The 24,174-nt window shown below is 42.3% G+C and overlaps 1 protein-coding gene across 1 annotated transcript in view; it reads right to left on the bottom strand.

Moving 5' to 3' along the window:
- Window positions 1-17,957, bottom strand: part of MEGF10 (multiple EGF like domains 10) — a 151,825-nt gene extending 133,868 nt beyond the window's left edge. The window contains exon 1 of the mRNA XM_074995035.1: window positions 17,666-17,957. The gene's annotated coding sequence lies outside the window, so the exon portion shown is untranslated. The remainder of the gene's footprint in view (window positions 1-17,665) is intronic.
- Between the last annotated feature and the right edge of the window lie 6,217 nt (window positions 17,958-24,174).

Below are 24,174 nucleotides of genomic sequence, written 5' to 3'. Positions count from 1 at the left end.
GCATTTCACTTGCAGACAGACAACTCCAGTGCAAACAGGAGCAATTCTGAAAGCCCCATTAGAGATTCTGACAAGGGCAAGAAGATGATGTTGCATTCTACGATACAGGCTCCACAGAAGCCCCTGAACAGCCTTTTTTTTTCCCTCCACAGGTTGATTGCAGTGGATTCTAGCAAGGAAACTGTTGGTTCATTCCACAACCTGTCAAAGGTGAGGAAGAAAGATAAGGTTGGCTTCTGCCTTCCCTCGGACAGAACAAAGAGTGCTTCTTAGCTGCTTCATAATTTGACTTTGTTCAACAGGTTAGTCACTTTCTTAAAATGACCTATTACAGACCATAATTAAGTATCATGGCTGCCTGGGATGCCGCAAAGGGAACAGCTGGATGATGGACACGGAAGAAGCTACTGGCAGCAAACAGTATATTTTAATCACCAATTAAAATGTTCCTCTTTAAATGTATTTATTATACTTCTATAATAATGAATATATTTTGTGGGTAATATGAAGCTTGGTCAGAACTAGTGAGTTCAAGTTTCATTTGGTCTACACTCCCATCATAAGAAACACGAAATCTTATTCAATATACCAAGGCTTAGCCATCATATAAATTCAGAACTATCTGTATGGCAATTTTTGCAATAAGTGAAAATAAAATCAAATGCTTCATCCCAGGCTAAAGTCTTTACTAAAACAAAAATCTACAGTTTAAAATATGTACTGAAATCACACAGGCAGATACTCTAAACAACAACTGTTTCTGAAGAGTATCTGTCTGGAAAAGAAAGATTAAAAGATCAAGTTACTCTACACTTCCAAACAAGCCAGGCCACAGCTGTACATCAGATTCTGAGCAACTGTTCCACAAGCACACAACAAGGCTTCTGTCTTCCCTCAGGGTTTACTCAGGTCATCTGCATGTGGCATGGATTAAAGCAGCACTAAAGCTCTATTATAATGTAGGCTAAATAGTGAGTTTATACACATCATGCCTGTGCCACTGGTAAATTCCTCCATTTGACATTCTCCTCAGGAGGGGCCGGGGCCGGGAGTTCCATATACTGCATTCAGTATAAAGTATAACAGCATAAAGTTTTAAGTTCCAATTAAAAGAGTGAGAAAATGGGGTTTCATCTTGTGTATTTCCAATCTGAATTTAAATGAAGAAAAACAGGAGGGTGAAGGCTACTCAGAGGTATTTCTGTGAAAAAACTCCAAATAACTGCAAAGAAAGCAGTGATCCTCCACGTTCATAGAATTAAAGCTTTGGGCAGATTACCCTGTTTTCTCCAAAAGTCACACACTTTCATTTTAAAGACACGTATAATGAGATGGGGGCAGCGGTGTCCTAAAATGGGATCAAGTTATCTTAGAGTGATAATAAACTACCAATCTCTCACCAACCCTGGCATTACCCAAATAAACAGGTGGCGGGGGGGGGTGCACGCATTAGTGACTTCAAGGTATTCCCTTTTCCTCCAATCTACCTAGCAAAGTTACACTAACAGGGCCTTTCCTGCTGAGCACCGGGATATTCTGGGATTGCATTTAAGGCTGCAACCTTATTTCCCTCCCTCCTGAAGGACATTACAGCTAGTTTGTAAGACCCTGAGACTGAAACTGAAACCCTGAGACTAAGAAAACAAAAAAGCAGTCCAGTGGCACTTTAAAGACTAACAAAAGACTCCTGATTTGCGTTCCTCGATAATTTTTCTGATACATCAACTCCCCAAGACTAAGGTGAAAGAGCTACCAAATGCCCTTGCTCTCTTGTAGCAGCCTAGTAGCCACATGCAGAAGGCAGCCACATGCAGCAGTCCAGGCAGAAGACAGCAAGGAACTCCTGCAGGCTGGTACTAGTCACAGCTCCCTGAATGACTGGTCTCAGGGCAGTGTTGCTGCGCTCCCATAGATCAGGCCCTTCCTTGCTTCTCCACTCACAGAGACCTACATTAATGAGAGTAACTGTCTCTCATTCCCTTTATGGTGCGTCTCTGGCTCCCCAGGCCACTCTCCAGTGCTGTTGTTCACTCCCCTGAAGAGTCCTGCTCTGCTAGGTCTGTCACCATTTCATGGTGCATTCTCTGCCGGGCTCTCTGACACCTTCCTTTCCACTTTTCACTGTGTCATTATGCAGCTCCCTTCCAGCCTCTCATGCTGGTTTTCTCCTCTTGGCTTCTAGCCTCCTCACCTCATGTCTTCTCTTGCACTGCTCTGTTCCTCCTCCCACCAGCACACACAGAGGCCAGGATCTGAGCTGGGATCTCTGACTGGTTTGCATCCCTGGTCAACCAGTTTGAAGATCCTGACTTCTTCTCAGGCCTTCCCTTATCTCCCTTGTATGGGGGAGAGGACCAATCAAAAAAAAAATGACAAGTTTCTGTAAGGGGTCACCTGTCCCATTACATTCCCTTGTGTTTTTCACAGCTTACCCCTCCCCCAGTTTCTGGAAATACCTGAAGAATGTTCAGTTTGATATCACATAACATGTTGGGGAGAGAGGAGGAACCACATCACAGCAGGTATCTCATGGTCCTGGAAAATCCATGCTTACCACTTTATCCAAGCATTCACTGTACAAGGCAGCAAGACACTAGCCAAGTTAATAACGTCCATGACTATATGCATGTAGGGAATCAAAACATTAGACACTGAAATGGATTAGATACAAATTAGTTGTATTTCACAAAATACACAAAAACACTTTCACTCTACCACACAATCATTGAGCTACCTGGTTGGTAGGAGAGTCCTAGTGGACTGGGTGGGTCTGTTGGAGCTCCTAAACTGACTCCCTAAGAAGTCCGGTCTAGGTCATCCTTGTAACTTACAGATTCATCTGCCATGGCCACCCATTCAGGACTGCCTATCTCTGGCTTGGACTTTGCAACTGGTTCAGTGGCTTACATTTAAGGAACGCATTTCTCCCTCTTTCTGCCACTATTATATATGTTCCCCAGCATATCAGATTTAGCTGGGGCTCTCTGTCTTACTGATTTGGGAGGCAAAGGCCATAACCTGAGCTGATCCCAGCATAATGTCTTGCTTCCTTATACACTGAACGCTTGGATAAAGCGGTAAGCACGGATTTTCCAGGACAGGCATCTCGGCTTTATGTAGGTCACTGCTTCCCTTCTCTTCCCTATTTATTTTAGCCACTTGACTTGTGTTTCTTGACTAGCACTTGGTCACCAGTATTGGTGATTGCCCTGTAAGATTTACAATCAAAGGCCCTCTTCTGAGACTAAGCTGATTTTTCTGACACTTCTCACAGGCCAGCATGAACTTCTGGTGGTGTTTGTGTACCCATTCATCTAGTACCTCCAATTTCAACGTCAAGCTGAGCTAACTACCATACTGTATCTGTGAGCAACCATGGATCTTTCCCAAACAACAGACAGATTGGTGCATAACCCGTTGTTAGTACACATGGCTTCTGTTTGCCAGAACAAACTCAGTAGATAGCCCTTCCATCCCCACTTTCCTTCAGATTGCAGAGTCCCAAACATCTCAAGTATGGTACAGGTAAAATTTTCACAATCCTTATTCCCTGGTGGATGATAAGGGAGTGTCCTTAGCAATATGAGATATTCAACACAGTTCTACTATCATGCTGGATTCAAAATTCCAATCTTAATCAGAAGGCAGACATGCTGGACATCTGTAATGTACAACCCAATGTTGTATTAGGGCTCTACCCTTGTAGGTGCTGTTTAATACAGTGTGAGTACTGAACTGGTAAAATGAGTGAACATATCTGTTATTAACACTACATTCTCAAACCTATCAGGTGTCTTCTCTAGTAATAGGTATCTACAAATATCCAGATCTACCACCTCCAATGGACAAGATATATTTATATATTCTAATGTGGTTCTCTGACAGGGAAACCGGTCCTTAGACAATGTGCAATCTCTCGTGCAATATTCAGCCAACAGCAACTCCACTGGATGACTTCCATGGTACCTCTGGAACCAAAGCGTCATGATGGTTCTAATGCATGGGTCTTCAGCTTGGAGCCTGCAAAAATGGCCTATGGAGACATAACATCTTTTTCATTTGATTTTGAGTGATTTTACAGCACATCTGGCTTAGATTTTTCTCAGAGACTCTCCAGAACCAACTTCCCTATTTGAGCTTACAGTCCAAAAACTCATCTTTCATATCCTTTGCTGCTATCATAAGAAAATGCTTGGCATTTTCAATTTCTGGGACCTCCCCTCCAGGCCAGGATATCAGCATTCTAGCTGGAGTAACTAGGTTTGTAACACAAGTCAAACTGGAAATCTACCAGTTGGGCTACCCATCTCTGTTCAGTTGCTCCCAGATTGGCAGTATCCAAATATCTCACTGGGTTGTGGTCCATGAGATCCATGTGGTCCAACCAATTTTTGAACAGGAAATGATCTTTGAATTCTTCAGTCACCACCCACTTCATGGCAAGTACAGTCAACTTCAACACACAGTCGTTCTTATTTCTTCTACATTTCTCAGTATCCTGTTTGCATCTGCAATTACTTTTTCCATTCCATCTTGCTTCTAGCTGAATACAGCTCCTAAACCAAGTCCACATGTGAGAATGACTAGTAAACAAAGTCAGGATACTCCAACTAATATGTAGATCTTTGAAAACATTGACAAGTTTAATCCCAGACAAATGGTGGTAAGACCTCCCTCTTTTATCTTTTTGTTTGCACCACCAACTTAACTAGAAGGGCAGCAACTTCAGAGAATTGGGGAATAAATCACCTGGCATAGCTCGCAAATCCTAAGAATTGTTGTGGACTAGATGGTATATGCCAATTAACCAAAGCTTTTCTTCATCTACTCTACTCATCTACTTCATCTACCTTGAGCCATAACTGTGTGTCCTAGGAACTGAACTAACATCCTCAACAAACCTTTGCTAGGCCTCAGTTTGAGACCAGGCTCTTTTAACTTGGAAAACACGGTGTCCAACTTCTTCAAGTGGATAGAATCACAGAAACGTAGGGAAGGGACCTCGAGAAGTCACCAGCTCCAGCCCCTCTTGTGCTTCTTCAGGAGCAACTAAACACAGATCATCTCTGACAGGTTAGTCAACCATGTTCATAAAAACCTCTAATGAGAGGTATTCCACATCCCCAGGGAGCTTATTCCAGAGTTTTGTCCTATTTGTAACAACCTTTATTAATAATATTTTAAAACTTTCTTCAGTCCTCTTTTCTAAAGAGTAAACATGCTGAGATTTTTTTAAACTTTCCTGAACTATCAGTTCTAATTCTTTTCTGTTGCTGTTCTTCAGACTCTCTCCAATTTGTCCACATTTTGTGTGGCGACCAGACCTGAATATAGTACTCCATCTGAGGAAAAGGAGATTATGTCACCCAAACGTATAACTTGGTCATCAAGTAGTATGCAGTAGAACTAATCTAGTGCACCAAACAGTATCAATCAACACCACTTCAGTACTATGATCTATGCAGAAGTCATATACCACACAGTCAAAAACTTACACCTAGTTGCTGCTTTTTTAACCTCTGTAACTAATAAGATATAAAATAAAGTGTAATCAGTGCTTTAAAACAATCATTTTAGATCTAAATTTCTTGTCATAAACATATTTTTCATTACCTAGCATTAAGTTCCTCTATTTTAATCCTTGTGAAAACAGGAAACAATAAAATACCATTCTATGAACTTTAAAAACTAGAAGACGACCTGTGGCACTTCATAGACTAACAGATATTTTATAGCATAAGCTTTTGAGGGCAAAGACCCACTTCGCCTCATGCATCTTTGCCCACAAAAGCTTATGCCATAAAATATCTGTTAGTCTGTAAAGTGCCACAGGACTTCTTGTTTTTGACGATACAGACTAACTCAGAAACTATGAACTTTGCTTTTCATAATAATACAATGAGATATTTATACCTCTATTTTTATGTAATCTCCAAATAAAGAGCCATCCCTCTTTCAAGTGATAATGATTTAAAGGCACTACCAGTGATGTTAAAGGGTCTCTTATGAACAAAATGGTAATCATATGGGTAAATAAAATCCACTGCATTAACAATGGTGCTCTGTGACCTGCAGAACATTCCTCAACAATAGTGCATACAAAACTCACAGGCATCATTTGCATACTGTTTCTCACATAAGGGGAAAGCCTAGCTTTTACAGAAAGCCTGACAAAGTTCTAAAACTTAAAAAAAAAAAGTTAAGATCCTGTTCTTGAAGGCTGTCTCCCACAAAATAAAAACAGACTGTCTAGCTCAACTCCATACTTTGCAGTCCCTTATTCTCCTAGGCTGCATCTAGATGGCTCGTTAGCACAGCATTGCTGCCGGCAGCACTATGCAAATGACAGGTCACAAAATTGCAAATGGAGGACTATTCGCAAACTCACGCAGCTAATTAGCACAGCCACACAAGATTTTACTGTTGGCAGGGGGCGTGCTGGCAGTACAGAGGCCCTATGGATGTGCCTCTGACAGCTAAGTCCCCCTCTGTCGCCAGTCCCTTATACCTGAATTCACAGCCTCCAAATGGCAGCCAGCCCTCGAATATCTTAACCACCAAGGGAGACTTCTCTCACAGTCAGCTGCTGCAAGGCCCCTGAATAGCTTCCAGCCAGCTCCTGAGTATCTTATCTGCTGAGGGAGACTTCCCCTTTGTTGGCTGCATGGCCCCTGAATAGCTGCCAGCCAGCTCCCAAGTATCTTATCTGTCATGGGAGACTTCCCCCAGGAGGCTTCAGGACCCTCGCCATCACAAGCTGCCTGGTCGCATGTTCAGCACATCCTTTTACTGGCTCGAGGTCAAGCCACATGATGCTGCTGGGTGTGTGAAATTTCCAGACTGCGTGGTGCTTCTGGGGGAAGGAAGAGACAGGATGTGGGTTGGGTGGAGTGGGCAGGACAAAAATGTAAACGGCTGAAAAGAAGTTTCTTGACCTCTCATACAAGCATGACCCCCACCCACAGCCTAGTTGCCATTTGTTGTGGGGGGAGCATGGGGGGCAGAGGCTGGTGCCAAGCAGCACAAAAAAAAAAAAAAAAAAAGACAGCTAGCGGAAGCAGACAGAACCCATAGACCACACAGCTGTGCTAATAGCAAAGAAAGAAAGAAGTTTTTCAGCCTCTCACACAAGCATGACCCTACAGCCATGGGCTTCCCGGTGCCAAATGAAACGGTCTTCCTGTTGCCCAGTTCCTGTGCACCTGAGAGCAGTGGAGATGGAAGAGGCCAGAGCGGAGAACAGAACTGTGAGGAATTGTATGGCACATACAGGACACCTCTGGAGGCTAATGGATTCGATTTAAAGACATGGCATGTCCACACTAGCCTTCATTTGGAATTCTAGATTTGACCTGAATGCTACACCCATCAGGTTCCAATGATATTATATCAATTTTAGGGCTCCAAAAATCGAGCTAATGGTATCTATAGTGAAGACAGGCACTTGGTACAATCAAGCTAAATGCCTTAAATACAATTTTATCTCATAGTGTAGATGCAGCCTCAACAGCCTAGTCTCTCTCTGGATGGGTGGTATCTTCAAAGTTCTATGGATTTACCTCTTTCCACTAAAAACCTGACCAAAACATATATTTAACGCCTTAGGAGAGAAGCTAACAGGGGTCTGATTCTGTTCTCCTGATTCCCTGAAACCGTATCCTTCCCAGTGCTTCTCCTGGATCAGTGTAGCTCTGCACTGTCCCCATTATCATAAGTACATGGTGCTAACCAAGGAAAACCATACAAAAAAGTAGGCAAATGTGATTTTTACTGTCAATGAATCAGTTATTAAAATGTCTGATTTTAGTCATCATGCTTAATAATGGTTTTGAAAAGAGCCATTTATAAATTTTTGAAACGTTTGAAAAATAACGATTTTGAAGACAGCCATTTATAAATTAAAGTACTCTGTCCACAGAGATCCTGATTACCCAAGTCATCACATAGTGAGCAATTACACATAACAATGGCACTTTGAGGTCAATGGTGTACGTGTCAACACTCACCCCTATGAGCAAGCAACAGTGATGGATGAGTGTTGTACTGAACAGAATTTGGCCCTTTGTTTTTGCTGATGTTTTATATATAAATAATAGATGCATCTTCTCCCAAGACTCTCTTATGCTATGTAGTTAATATTTAAATACTAGTACATCTACATTAAGATTTTTAGAACCCCTTTTGAAAGCAATCATAAGAACAAAATACAATCTAACATTCCTTAACTGAATCTATGTCAACACAAACTAGTACAATCATAAGTAATTGTGGTTACAGCAAAAAGACCTAATGAAGAGAGACTGTAATAAACATGATATGTTATTTAACATACTTCTGTTACCAGTGTGAACTTCCTTTTGTAGTTTTTGTTTGTTCTGTTTTGTTTGTTTTTTTGTTCTTCAAGGGTCTCCAAAATCAAGTACTCACAAGGAAAGGGTAAAAAAAAGTGTGTCATAAGCCAAATGCAATAATTTTTATCCATGTAATCTGAAGCTTTACAACTCTTTATTCAAAACATTCTAACACAGTATAATCAAGATACAATGAAAAATATGAGTAGACCATAAGTCAGCCTGTGGAAGCTTAACTCCCTGTACTTTTGCATTGTATAGTAGCAGAAAATAAAGTTTAAAAAACACCCACAACACCAAATCAAGATCTTCTTGAGAGTTACAGGTTGCCTTTGAGCTAAATGTTTATGGGTAAACATGTTTTAAAAGAGATTAAAGTCAGAGCTGGATCCAAAATAAGGCAGCAAAATGATCAAGTATCATTACTCTTATCTATGGAGTAAGGCCAAAATACTGCCCTCAGCTCCCAGCATGAGAAACTCAGCTGGATGCTGGGGAGTGTGGTAAGGGAATAGCAAAGGCAGTAGAGGAGGAACAGTTGTTTTTAAACAAATACATTTCTTATCTGTCTTATCCTAATTTTTAAATAGGCTTACAGTAGATGACGCAAGTCTGCTGCCTCTGAGGGCCACAGCTACCATAGTGTGCAAGTATTCTGGGACTTTTTTTTTTGAGTCTTGTAATTCTGGCACAGGGTTATGAATATCTTGGAAAGGATTCTTAAGACAAGGGCTAAATGCTACCCACAAACATAAGTGGGTACAACTCCTATTTAAGTTTTATCAGTGTAAGATACACATATCTATTGGCAGAATTTCATTCAAAACTAACACTAGTGTTTGTGGAGCATCCATACAGCAGCTTACAAAAACCATATACGAAAACTGCGTCAGTTATGTCACTGTAAACAGTGTAGCTGCTGTCGACCTTCACCTCTCCATGTTTTTTACATAAGACTGCTTCCAATCCATTCGTTTTTTTGGGGCTATTAAGCTTAGTTTGAATACTGGCTTCAGTAGGCTCTGATGCCAGACATAATGGCTTCTTTGTCAAGTTGTCGCATGAACAGTTTCATGTTACCACTATTGTCACTCCGGGTTTAAACAGGAAGGCATGCTTTCACACAAATCATCCACTTTGCGGGCTCTCTTTAGCAGACCCCTGTGCTCAGAACTATTTGACTACACAGTTTATTAGGAGAGCTGATTACTAAAACTTTGGGAATGAAGTTTCAAAATCTCTAATCTAATTCAACCAATTCTTCATTTTCTCAACCTGTCACAAGAACAATGAAGCAAATAGCATGAATTAGCTAGCATTTAAATAATGATACATTTTCTAATTGCATGGAAGAATCAAAACCCAATCCAAGTGTTAAATTGTTTAGATAATAAAAAATATACTGCAGGAGAATTAAAGAACTGAATGAAAGTAACAACAGAAATAAAATATACCTGCTCGAAAATCTGAGGCTATGTCTAGACTAGAGGGATTTCTCAGCAGAAGATATCTTCCGACAAAATCTTCTGTTGTCAGATCACAGCCAGACCACCAAAGTAGATCGAAAGAGCAGTCTGCTCTATCAACAGAGAGCGGACAGACTGCCTGGCTGTTCTATTGGCAAAACGGCCAACCGGAAGCACAGCAGACAGGGTTGCCCAGTGTCCCAGAAGCCTCTTCTGTCAAAAGAAGGGTCCCCGGAATGTCCAAACTGGCTTGTTGTCCTCCTTGTGGTGAATGGGGTACAGCTGTCGACAAAAGTGCTGCATTCTGTTGACAGTAAGTCAACAGAATGCCCTTGGGAATCTGAATGCTCCACCAGTTTTGCCAACAAAATGGACATTTTGTCAACAAAACTCTCTAGTCTAGACATAACCTGATAGGTCTGGGCACTCAGCAGAAAGAGTTGCAGGTGCCTAAAAGTTCTCACAAAAATATGATTTATTCCAACTAACTTGGTAAAATGTGTGAAACAACAATCTATTTGTTTATTGTTTCCCAAGTGCAAACTAATAAAATAATTATTCAATTTCCAGCCCAGCTTCTGCCCACATTCCCTCTGAAAAGGCTCTTATCAGTCTCTAACTACCTCCTCCTGATCAAATCTCAGAACCAGTACTCCAGCCTCATCCACCTCAATCAGCTGCCTTCAACAGCACTGATCAGAGTCTTGAAATCTTGCCCTCCCTCAGCTTCCATGACTTAGTCCTCTCTGCCTTCTTTTTTTTTTTTTTAAAGTTTCTTAGCTGCTCCGTCAGTGTGTCGCTTGGGAGGTTGGCCCCACCACCCTCCAACTTCCTATGTCGGTTAAACAGGTATTCGATCCCCTTCTCTTCTCCCTCTTATGCTATGCATCTGTGCATCTCATTTGCAATCACAAATCCATCTACAATTTCTGTGCTGACAATTCACAGCTTTACCTCTCCACTTCAGGAGTGTTTCCTTCTGTCCATTCTTAAACTTCTCTTGGTGGATACCTAGCCATTAGCTTCAGCTCAGCATGACAAAAACAGAGCTCCTAAACTTTCTCTCCTAAACTGGCCCCGTTCCTTTCTTTCTGCACCATTATAGACAGTACCACCATCCTTCTCCCTGGAACCTGGGTATCCCTTTTGAGTCTGCCCTATCTCATCATATTCACGCTGGGTCTGTACCTTGCCAATTCTTTCTGCCATGGTGCAAAAGTATGGTTGTATCTATTCATCCACACCACTGCAACAGTCATCCAAGATCTTATCACTTCCCCTCTCTGTCACTGTAACATATTTTTCTCTGGCCTGACAAATAAAATCTTACCCCCATTTGTGTTAACTGAGGATGCTGATGCAAAAAGAGATTTCTTAGCTCTTCATTCTCACTATGTCACTCCCAAACTTTGCGTTCCTGCCCTGGCTCCCTTTTCTCTATCACATCAAACATTAATTATTTGTCTTCACTATTTGCCTTTCATCTGTCTGTCATTCCTCATCAGCTATCTGGATTTGACTCCTGACTCCAGTTGACAAATGATGCCAGTATTCATCACTCTCTTGGTATATTTTCAAACAAACTTTCTCCCATGCTGCCCTGCACATTTGGGAGGACCTCCCTGTGAACATCTGCAAAGCCATATCACTTTCCTCTTTTAAACACTCCCTTTCCATGACGCCAATATAAAGCTTGACTGTTTACCATGCTTACCAAGACTGTCTCATTGCTTGCTTGTAGTCTCCCATTGGTCTGTCTATATCTACCTGTACTCTAAAAGTTACATGATAAGCTCTTTGGGGCAGTGTTTGTAAAATGCCTTCCACAATGAGGTCCTGATCTGTAACTCAGGCTCCTGGGTGCTACCACAACACACAACCTCAACAGATACTCATACAGAGCTTTTCACTTTCAAGCTGCTTTATAACTATTAACTAATGAATCCCTGTGTATTCAGTAATTAAACATTAGATAGATTTAGAATTATCCCAATTTTACAGTTAGAGAATCTGAGTCAGAGACTGTTTTGTCTGAAGTCACACACTGAATCAATGGTAGAGCCAAGCTTACAATTTCTAATGCCCTATCCCATACTCATTCATCTAGAAATCATTGCCTTACACATTGAGGGAGTTCAAAATTATTGTTTCAGTGCACATTAGGTATCAGTTTCTTTGCTGATTAGATAAGAAACAGAAATAAATTGTTTAAATTGAATTGTTACAAGAGCTGCAACTAGACTTGCCTTTCTAAATTTCAGCCTGAAAACTAATTTGCACATCTCACAAACTGAACTACCTGCAGCCCTGAACAGATGCTTCACCTGGATAAAAGCCAACTGATTTGCACAGGTTTATTAACGGAAACGCTGACACAATTAAGCAAACTATCAGCAAACCCAATTCCCCAGCTAACTCCCCAACCCCGAACGATCTTCCTATTTTTCTGACAAGATGGCTGTAGTTGATATCAATAGACTCAATTAATTAGAAAGCCATTTACTAGTTGAAAATACAGATTTTTCTCAGAATTTTATATGCCTAGATGAAAAGAAAACTGGCACAGCATGTACAAATTTGTGCTACATTGCTTTTAATTTATGTTTCTAAGTCTCTGAAACAGATGCAAGTAAAAATTGTTAGAGATTAATGCCCTAAATTAAACAGATATTAGATATCATTGCACATCTAGGGTCAAGTTCCATTAGCCTTCCTGATCATGGCTGCACTTTGCTTCTCAGTTAGTCCCACTGATTTAATTGGGACTGTTTGTAATGTACAGTACTATTCAATGTAAGGGAACCAGACTTAGGTAGAAAGAAAGTAACCATGGGAACCACATGGTCAGATTCTGATATCGATAAGACCATACACTGAGTAAACTGATAAATAATAAATAATATATTTAATATTTAATGTTTATTTTGTAATGTGTTGTTTAGAAACACAAACAATCTTAACTAGTTCCTAGGATTTCATCACATGTGCAAGTACTCTGCATTATTTTTCCAAAAGCAACTTAGTTTCCATAACAAAAAGACATCTGATAATTCCTGTACAACAAAAAGGTGTGAAATACGCTGTATAAAACTTTACTCAGGTAATTTAAATGGAAACGCAAGGGTCACTTACAAGCTGCAGCCAAAAACCACCTCCATACAACTCAATATTTTGTCAGTTAAACCTAAATATAAATACGTTTCCTGTGATCCTTCTGCTTTTGAGAAATCAAAACTACTGCCTCATTAAATGGTTGCACTCAGTTATTACGTCTGCCTTTTAAAAATGTATGATCCACAGAACATAGGGATGGTAATATTGGGCCAGACCATAGGTTTGCTTAGATCAGTATCCTTTCCTTCAACAGTGGCCAATCCCAGGTGCTTCAGAGGGTGTGAACAGAACAGGTAGTCAACCAGGGATCATTCCCAGCTTCTGACAAAGAAAGCAAAGGACACCATCTCGACCCATCCTGGCTAATAGCCATTGATGGACCTCACCTCCATGAATTTATCTATATCTTTTTTGAACCTTTTTAGTGTCCTGTCCTTCACAACATCCTCTGGCAAGGAGTTCCACAGACTGACTGTGTTGTGTGAAGAACTACTTCCTTTTATTTGTTTTAAACCCAATATAATTTGGTCATCACTGGTTCTTGTGTTGTGAGAAGAAGTAAATAACACTTCTTTTTGTACTTTCTACATGCCTGTCATGATTTTACAGAGCTCTCTTATATTCCCCCCTCTTAGTCGTTATGCTCATGGTAGGTGCTGGATGAACCACCAGGAGACTGAAATTCCTAATTTATCTACAAACTAGGTACAGCACATGCAACGGTAGAGTAACATTCCCTACATTTTTCTCCTAGATGCCTGGTCTAGAGGAACCTACTCTAGGTTCTTAGTCTACTTAACAGCTGTACTGCACTCTCAGTGCAGTTCCACCAGTGATAGCAAAGGTGGGAGCTGCCATGTAAACAGAACTCAGGCATTTTTACCACTGTGTCATCTAAGTTTCCACACTACAGCTTCCTGTACTGTTCCTATGGCATGTAGAGAATTAAAGCTACAAGGTTTGCTAGCATAGAGGTAGACTAGATGTAACAGGAAAATTCAGTCTCTTGGGCTGGGTCTACACGTGCCCCTTCCTTTCAAAAGGGGCATGTTAATGAGCGGGTTCGAAAGATGCTAATGAGGCACTGCAATGAATATGCAGCACCTCATTAGCATATTGGTGGCCAAGGCGATTTGAAAGTGCGGCTTTTCGAATCACATGCCGCTCGTGGAGACGGGACCTTCCAAAAGGACCCCCCCAGTTTTTGAAAGCCCTTCTTCCTATCTGGTGATCGGAAGAAGGGCTTTCGAAAACTAGGGGAGATCCTTTTGGAAGGTCCCGTCTCCACGGGTGGCGTGTGATTTGAAAAGCCACACTTTCAAATCACTGCGGCTGCCATTATGCTAATGAGGTGCTGCATATTCATTGCAGTGCCTCATTAGCATCTTTCGAACCCGCTCATTAACATGCCCCTTTCGAAAGGAAGGGGCACGTGTAGACACAGGGTAGGACTTTTTACTCGTTGATACTGGTTAGTTATGTAGGATGGAAAGCTTATTCAGGGAAAAGAAGATTGAGCTAACAATTCATTTTAGATAGACCACTGAAAGGACAATAGATCACCATTTGGGGGCAGTTATGAATTAAACCTAGTGAGCTATAGGTAAAAGATTCATTTTCAGTCCTATAAACTGTCCAACTTCTTGATCAAAGACACTATTTTAAAATGTTAGCCACTCTTGACTTGAAATTTCTTTTTTAAGGACATTTGTTAAAGGGCAACCTAAATTCAAATTTGGTTGTAAAACAAGAATATATGGCAGACCCAACTGCTTTCGTAGGAAAAATGATTTTTTTAAAATATAAGACCCTCATTTTCAAGTTGTGCATGTGTACAAGTTGGATACACCCAAAAGCATCTAAGCTATATGGCACATCCAATTTATTAAAAATCTTCTGTTTCACTTCTGGCTGGCTGGTATATCTAACTTGAGACTGACAATAAAAACTGCTAGTCACTGGGTATCTATTAGGAAGCCAAACATTTCCCCCACCTAAATTGCTACTTTCCTCAATTTCTCCTTCAGCTCAGTCAGTTCTACCCAGGGCTGCCAATGCGGGAGGGGAGGTAGTTGCCCCAGGGCCTGTCAATTTAAAATGGCATGGGGCCCAGGCTGCCATTGCTGCTACAACAGTGACAGCAGCAAACAGAGCCCCAAGGCTTTCAAATTGCTGTCGGAGCTCTTTGTAGCACAGTCTGCATGGTGTTGAGGGCTGGCTGGGGGAGGCTACTCCTGTCCCTTTGCCTGAGACCCTTCCCCTTCTGGAAGCTTGGAGACAAGCCCTACACACACATTGCTCAGGGCCCAGCAAAGTTTGTCAACCGCCCTGGTTCCAGCCCCTGTTTTCCTTCAAGAAGAATGCATCTACCTAATTATGTATGCTTTCTCCCTGAGTTTTGGTTTTGGGTACAACTGCCTTTCAGGCTTGTTTACAGTGAAATTGAGGTCTGAACCCAGCTGTTCATTTCAGTCTCATACTAGATGACGCCACTGTTCAGTCAATGCATCTTTTAAGTACAGGCAAGCAACACTTCTCCAAACTGGCTTTTAGTTGCAAAAGTTGTTGAACAATAATATTTTTCTGAAGTCATTGTTATCTTTCCTCCAAACTATTCAACATTGCCGAGCATAGTTGAAAATCTCACTACTTTTAGCATACGATACCGTGCTTTGATTACATACTCTGAATAAAGATTTCAGACCTTAGGGAGAGTGAAGGGATTTCAGACTCAAGTATAGGCACTCAATATAGAAAAAGCATTAACATGGTGAATGGTGTAGGAACCACATTTATATTCTGCCCACAGGGAAGAATCTTACAGAAACATCTTTGAAGAACTCATAAAATTCTGAACTAATCTGTGTTCTTAGCTCATTCTAGGAAATTCATCCACTGGTTATTCTGAAAATAGAATTTCGTTTTTTATAGCTGATCTGTGTCTCTTAATTCCAATTGAAATGTAACTAAGGGTTGGCAGAAACAAAAACAGGAAATATTTACACTTCAAAAATGCTTACAGTTTCACTGGTGAAAGGGCAGTTTCACTGGTGAAAGTATTTATGCAGATACCCCTCTACACAGGCAAGTTATAAGGCAGGCGTGCAGGTGTTTTCCACCATTTACATTCCCATATCTCCTCTACTGCACAATATTTTCAGAAGTGCTGTTAGAGATTACATTAGTTCAGGGGCTCTCAAACTGGGATCATGACTCCCTCAGGGGGTGATGAGCTGTCAGTGTCCACACCAAAACCCTCCTTCACTTCCAGCATTTATGATTGTATTACATATAAAAACAATGTGGTTTTAATTTATAAAGGAGATTGCACTCAGAGACTTGCTGGGTGAAAGGCGTCACAAATGCAAAAGTTTGAGAACCACTGAGTTAGATGCCTGTAAAAAAGGGCTTTTGAAACCCTTTTCCTTTTGTTTGTTCAGGTACAAACACAAACAACACAACACAAATGAGCCCGGCCAATGTGGAGTCTTCAAAGAAAAATCCTAAACCATCTTAAGGAACAGTTCCCCTGCTACTAATGTGCTCTGCCACTCATAGGCTTGATCTGCATTGAAATGAACATGAAAGCTATTGACCCAATAAATGTGTTAGTCTCTAAGGTGCCACAGAGTGGCTTCTTGTTTTTGAAGTTACAGCCTAACACAGCTACCCCTCTGTGATTTGAGTGAATACAGAATCAAGTCCCAAAGCAAGGGGGGTAGAAGGGTGTTATAAAACGTGGTGAAGGAGGGCTTCGGTTGTTTTGACTGGAATGCCTACTTAGGACTTTACCCAGAAGAGATAATCCTGTCGCCCTGACTACTCTGTAAAGTTATTCATTTCCAAATAATAATAATGTTGAAAGCAAGAGGACTATGAAGAAAAGCTACACTTTGCAGAGGAAAAATATTTAAATGTTATTTTCCATCTGGCTTTGAGTTAGAAAAATTCTGTCTAAACACTGTAGCACACATGGTTTTGAGTGGATTACAGAAGTCTGCTTTATAGTTTGTTTAAAATCACAGTCTGGAACAAAATGTCACTGTTAAAATATCACACCTGATGGGGTGCTACAAGAAGGTATATGATCTATAATAAGAAGTGAACAAAATCAATTTTCTCCTTCATACATAGAAAAACGTCAACAAGAGGTCCCCAAATCACAAGAGGAAACGCTTCTTATTGTATCCATGGAGAGGAAAAAGAAAACCATGATCCCTCCAACCAGTGTTCACCGAGAACCCATCTCCAAGATTTCCACTAACTCAGACTGTGGAGCTCCCAAAAAGTGGGGAATGGCTCAGACTTCACCCGAAATCCGCCTCCGACCCTGTTCTGGAGTGTGGAGGGCAAGTGGCCCCGCAGCTCCCCCGGCTCGGGGACCCGGCAAACATCCCTGCCGCCGCAAACCTCGAGTAACCGTTAGCGGAAAAGTGAGTCCAAAGTTGCCAGAGCAAAGGACAAGAGCATCCCAGGCTGACACCTCCCGGCTCCCCGGGAGCGGAACGGCGGGCGCAGAGGCGGCTGCAAACGAGCCGGGGCGAAATGCCCAGTGCGCCATAGGGCGCCCCACAAAAAGGGGAGGGGTGCGGGGGCTGAGATCCCAACGGGGGTCCTGGCCCTTCCACCAGCATCACTGAGGGGACCTTTCCCGCACTCCCAAACCGCTCGCAGCCTGGCCGCCACCCCCCACCTGTGCCAAGCAGAGCCCCAGGCCGCGGCCCGCGTCCTTACCTGCCCCGGCGATGCTGAGCTGCGCCCCAGCGGAGTCCTCCGCGCTGCGCGCACGGCGCTGGCTGCCCCGGCTGCAGGGGGCTTCGCCTCCAGCCAGCTGCTCCCCGGCGCGGAAGCAGGGTAGGAAGCTGCCCCCGGAGGGTGGGGCTGGAGGAGGAGGAGGTCTCCTCCCGCTGGCCGCCAGGGGCTGGGGCGCTCGCCCGGCTGGGGGAGCTGGGCGGCGGCGGCGGCTGCTGCTGCTGCTGGGACAGGCACGGAGCCGCTTCTCCGCCGCCACCTGGCGCGTCCCACGAGTGGCCGCGCCGCCCCGCGCTGACCCGAGGAGGGTGTTCTGGACCCCGCTGCGCCCCCGCGGCTGCCTTCGTCTCCCTCTGCCACAGCGCAGCGCGCTCGGCCAATAACGAGTGCCCGGCCGCTGCGTTCCGACACAGGCGGGGACTCCCGGGCCAGCAGGCGCGCCGGCCGGGGACACGCTGCCGCCCCCTGCTGGGAGATCCCCGCTGGGCCGGCGGAGCCAGGGGCCAGGCGCGCACAGGGGCAGGCAAGCCCCCTCCCGGCAAGCTGCGCTCAGCTGTCCCCAGCTTGGTGCTGGGCCGGCCGCCTTGGCGAGATGGAACAACCGAAACCTCCAGTGCCCGACCTAGCCCCAAGGTCCTGTCTCCGCCCTCCTGCATTGCGGGGATGCCCACCCCTGCCTTGTGCTGACCCCGGGACCCACGTGCCCTGGCAAAAATGCCACGCAAGGAACAGACTAAGGGTGGGGGGGAGACTCTTCTGAGGTGAAAGCAACCAAGAAGCTAGTGCTGAACAGGGGAGGACCACACATTTGGGTCACAGGATCTAAAGTGAAATCCTGGCACCTTGAAAGTCAAAGGGAGTTTTGTCCAGGCTTTCAACCCAAGCTCAGGTGCAGGATAGTGCCTCACAGGGTAGTGGGGACTTGTTTGTCATAGCTGTTTCTCCTTGAGTAAGGAGCAGTTTGTTACTTAGTACGCACCCGGGGGTGTCCTTCCAGCAGGGCAGATGCACCTACACAGAGAACACCCGCCCCCCCATAGAACAGGAGGGATTAGCAAGGACTGCCTTTGTACCAAACATTACATATATTCCTGTAGTGAGATGAAGGCCTAAACCCAGGCAGCATAGGCCATGCCTGGGACCTAGTAACAATAGACCAAACATGGCTAACAAAACAAAGCTAAGCTGTGAGCAAAATTGAGGCCCTTGCTAACAGAACTTTGTACAGACAGGGCTGAGAGTGCAAAACACTAACTGGTCCCAGTGTAGAATGATAATTGGTACAGGTCATAAGTTGAAATCACAAGATACCACCAGCTCTTTAAAAAACAAGGTGGTATCAACTCCTCACAGCTGCAGACCCAGCTTCAGGAAAGGATCTAAAATGACAGCATGGTGGATAAATGATCTAATCAAAACCAGGAGATAGAGAGTGATGGGTGGTAACCTAACAACATCAGAGGGTGGCAACCTGATAGGTCAGCAATGAGGTGTGCTTTGTTTGTACCTGTATATAAATTGGCCTCTTTAGGGGACAGTCTTTGTATGATCTAAGGGAGCAGTGGAAATTTCCCGCTGACAATGATCTTTCACTCTCACAGACCTTGGGAGGCAGGCCTGTCCTCATCTATAGACAGCCTGCCAATCTTAAACAAATCCTCACCAGCCACTACAAATCATAAACCAGTAATTCTAGGCCTGGAACCAGCCCCTGCAACAGTCCTCACTGCCAACTCTGCTCACATATCTATACCAGTGACATCATCACAGGACCTAACACCAACTATACCATCAAGGGCTCCTTCACCTGCACACCTACTAATATAATATATGCCATCATGTACCAGCAATGCCCCACTGCAATTTACATTGGCCAAACTGGACAGTCTCTCTGTAAAAGAATAAATGGACATAAATCAGACATCAGGAACGGTAATGTACAGAAGCCTGTGGGCGAACACTTCAATCTCCCTGGACACTCAGTGGCAGATATAAGGGTGACAGTCCTGAAAAAAAAAACATTTCAAAAATCAGATGGAAAGAGAAATCTCTGAGCTGCAATTTATTTGCATATTTGACTCCATTAACCATGGATCAAACAGGGACTGGGAGCGGCTCGCAGCTTACAAAGACAGTTTCTCTGCTCTGGGTGCTAAAATCTCCCCATTAGATTCTGACAAAGGCTCACATCCCCCTGTCTGATCTGACTTGTTTTTTCCTCTTTTGATAAGTAGTGTTGATACTTGGCCATTTCCGCCTTGCTGAATAGACCTTGTCAGCTCTGGCCCTCCTTCTTACTGGAACCCCACTCTTTAAATACCCCTCTGAAACCACTCCCCACTTGTGCACCTGATGAAGTGGGTCTTTGCCCATGAAGCTTATGCTCCAAAATATCTGTTAGTCTATAAGGTGCCACAAGACTTCTTGTTGTTCTTGAAGCTACAGACTAACACGGCTACCTCTCTGATACTTCCCACTGACAGTTATTCCATTGTGGCGGGTCTACTGACAACTGTTATTGTACTTCGCTTTACAATACAGCTGGCCTGGCCCCTTCGATCCTTACCTGGTCTGTGGTCCTTGGGGGTCCTCTCAGGCTCTGCTGTGGTCATTGGGCCCATATTACTGAACATACACGCAAGAAGGCTTCTGGTTATCATCATCAGACGCTTCAGCAGTAAATCTACCTCACTACACTTCCTATTTAGGAAGGATGCTTTGTCCTTCTGTTATGTTCTCCCTTTCCAATATATTTCACTGGAATTAAAAGGTGCATCCTTAACTTTTTCCCAGAATATTTTCAAGCTATCAGGTGGTGGCATTTATGCGGGCCTGCTTCACTATACACGTAGTCAGTAATACAGAAAACAAAACGCAGTTGTAAAAGTGGGCATGCAATTTTCCCTTCTTTGTACACCAAAGATGCTCAGAGCAACTTGAAGGCTTTCGTAGACAGGTATAATACAGCTCCCCATAATAAAGGTGGACAATAGGGTGTATTCCTTTTGTGGCTGGTGCATAGCAAATAATACAAATTGTTTAACAACTTACAAAAATAAAGAAAGGCAGTGACTAAAATGAACTCCATACATTCTAATGTTGGCAATTCCCCTACCTTGCAAGTTTCAGCAAAAACAAAGAGGAATCCTGTGGCATTGTAAAAGACAAATGCTGCTGTGGGCATAAGCTTTCATGGGCTGCAATCCACTTCATCAGATGCATCTGACAAAGTGGGTTCCAGACCATGAAAGCTTATGTCTGCATAAATGTTTTAGTCTTCAAGATGCCACAGGATTGTTCTTACCTTGCAGGTGTCCAATGTTGTACATCTACTGTACTTCTTATAATGAGGAAGGGTTACTTTCTGTCTTTGGCACATTGGTAAGACTGGTATAGCTTTCCATGCCAATTAAAATATGTACTATTTTGTAAATAAAGCTTTTATTTTTGAAATCATTTATGCTAAGTTAGAACGGATAAAGTGAAAGATTATTGCTCTGTGGTTGACTCAATTTCTTTGAGAACAGTGCCACCTGCCGTTTGCAACTATCTTTAAGTGTTGGCACCAACCTCTATCCCCTGGACTCATTACAGTAATAAAACAGCTCATTGTATTAGATACAGAACATTAACAATTGTTGGCAATGAGTTAACAGGATTTAAAAAAATACAAACTATGTTATATAATTACAAGGACTGCACCACCACACTTATATTGTGAAAACTAATCATTTTTTGTGGATCCCCACACAAAGAAAAATTTCTGTCTAAGATAATCAAAACAAAAAAGCAGTCAAGTAGTACTTTAAAGACTAACAAAATAATTTATTAGGTGAGCTTTCATGGGACAGACAGACTAGCACAGCTTTCTCTCTGTGACTAAAATAATGTGAGAGAAAACTGAGAATCTCAGTCTTCAGTTCAGTCTAAATGCTATGGCCAACAACCATCTTTGTGTACATGTTCAATGTCTAACAAAGCGGATCCCTCATCCTTGACTGAGGCCTAGGGTACTATCAAAATACCAATAAAAAAATAAAAGAATTGAGACAGTATTTTTAAAGTCCCCTTTTAGGGCTGACAAGTTACAGTCACAAATGATACCAGGAACAATTTTTGAAATCTGAAACACCAGGCAAGACCATGACCACAGCAAAAAGAATCAGAATCAGACACGGAGTCCTACTTCAACAGGGCTGGTTCAGTCAACATGTAGAAGAGTGACAGATACTGCTGCAAAATAAGTGACAAGAGAAATACCTAAAGAGACTATTTAGCCACAGGACATCCTTAATTTGCTGTCACAAGGTCTGAGTAATAATGAAGATTTAAATTATTTTAAAAAGAACATTAATGATCACTATCTTGCATAGAAATACCTTTTTCTATTAAAATTAATGGACATTTTATATAGGATTTCCACCCTAAGGTATTAGAAACAGAAAGCATTATTAAATAATGGTGAGAACTGATAACTTATAAAAAACTCCTAACGTTTTCATGTTGTCCCCTTTTGATCTGAGCCCCTGGTGAAATTCAAGGGCCCAGGAAATGTTTCACTTGAAACGTAAAAAAATCAATGAAGTCTGGTGTTTTCTTTGATGTGATCTTGTTTGTTTACAACAGACATAGGAAGTGTTATGTCTTTGAACACAGAATGAATCAAATAGCAGGGAATAGATTCTTTTGCTCGTGACACCAAAAACATTCTTTTTCTACCTGCATCCTTGGCTTCTATGCCACCATGCTCCATCTCTGAGCTGCCTGCGTCTCTCTGTATTTCTCTACACTATGGAAGGGATGCACATTACAGCGGCAGAAGGATTTTTTTCTGTTGCTATATTAACTACACTCACCTGAGCAGTTGCAACTAGATTGACTGAATCATTTTTCCACTGACATAGCCATGTCTATACCAGAGAATTAGGCAACATAGTTATGGTGCTCAAAGGTGTGTAATTTCTCACACTGAGGCCGGGGCTACACTACCCCTCCCGTTCAGAAGGGGCATGTAAATGACAGGGATAGAAACTGTTTAATGAGGCACTGATATGAATATTCAGCACCTCATTAGTATAATGGCTGCCAGTCGCGCTTTAAAATTGTTGGTAAAGGTGCCACTGAACTCCTTGTTGGAGTTTTTTTATGATTCATGAAGTCAGCACTAGCTTTTAGCATAACAGTATTAACTAATCAATCCTCACAATACTCCTCTGAGATGGATAAAGTGTTTATGTCAAATGCAGATAATTTAGAGATGTTAATCTGGGCCAGAATAAGAATTACTTTTCTTAGGACACGCTGGTTCCCATTCTTGGGCTCAGTCCCTTAGACCATATCGCCTCTTGATTTGTTTGGGTCTTTTTACCTATTGATTAACTAGTTAAGAACAATATGGGTGTGTCTACACTTGCATTCCTCTTTCGAGAAAGGTATGCAAATGAGGCAAACAAAAATGCAAATTTATAAATTTGCATATTCATCACCTCATTTGCATATTCTATTTTCAAAAGGGCTTCTTTCAAAAGAAGAAAACCAATGTAGACGCTGCTCTTTCAAAAGTAAACCCCCTCTTCGAAAGAATCCTTCTTCCCATTAAATAAAGGGAAGAAGGATTCTTTCGAAGAGGGGGTTTACTTTCGAAAGAGCAGCGTCTACACTGGCTTTCCTCTTTCGAAAGAAGCTCTTTCAAAATTAGAATAGGCAAATGATGCATAAAATATGCAAATTTACCTCATTTGCATACCTCTTTCGAAAGAGTAATGCAAGTGTAAACACACCCTATATTATTGTGTTCTTTCCCCTTTACCAAAGAACAGCTATAATGTTACTCCACTGACTCATTCTAAATGTTTTGAAGATTTATTATTGCAAGTACATAATTTTATACATTTAGTTACCACAAGATTGACTCAGTCTGAATTTTAAGTAGGTTTACCAAAACGCCACAATCATTTGCACACATTGAATTGCATAGTCTTTCCACACCGGGGTTGGCATTTAAGAAAAAAAAAATAGGCATTTTCAACAGCAGGGCACTCATGAAGCAATTCATCTGCTGAACACAGGAGAAAACTGCAGAATCTTAGATGCCACTGCATGGTAAAAAGAGTCTCTTACTAACCTTTTAATGATGACTGCATGCTATGCATAAACCTGTGAACACTACAGGATACAGGACTAATAAAAAGACTGTGTCAGATCTCCATTCCAACTCTATTACTTGTGTCCTGGGGCTCTCAAGAATCTCTGCCATTCCTGGCTTAAACACTTTCATAAAAATTATGAAAGTCAACTTTTTGTCTTTGGAATGGTCACACTGCACCAAATGGTAGGCATGTAAAAAAAACTCCAGATGGCTTCAAACTCACATGCACCAAGACTTTCATTTCAAAAATCATACAAGTAAAACCGTGCTGTCCTTCCACTGCACTTGGCATATGTTCAGAGTAGGGTGACCAGCCTGTCTGTTTTGGTCAGGACAGTCCATA

Source organism: Carettochelys insculpta, chromosome 5 (genome assembly GCF_033958435.1).
Source record: "Carettochelys insculpta isolate YL-2023 chromosome 5, ASM3395843v1, whole genome shotgun sequence".
In the NCBI taxonomy this organism is placed as follows: domain Eukaryota; kingdom Metazoa; phylum Chordata; order Testudines; family Carettochelyidae; genus Carettochelys; species Carettochelys insculpta.
This window is presented reverse-complemented; position numbering and strand designations above follow the sequence as displayed.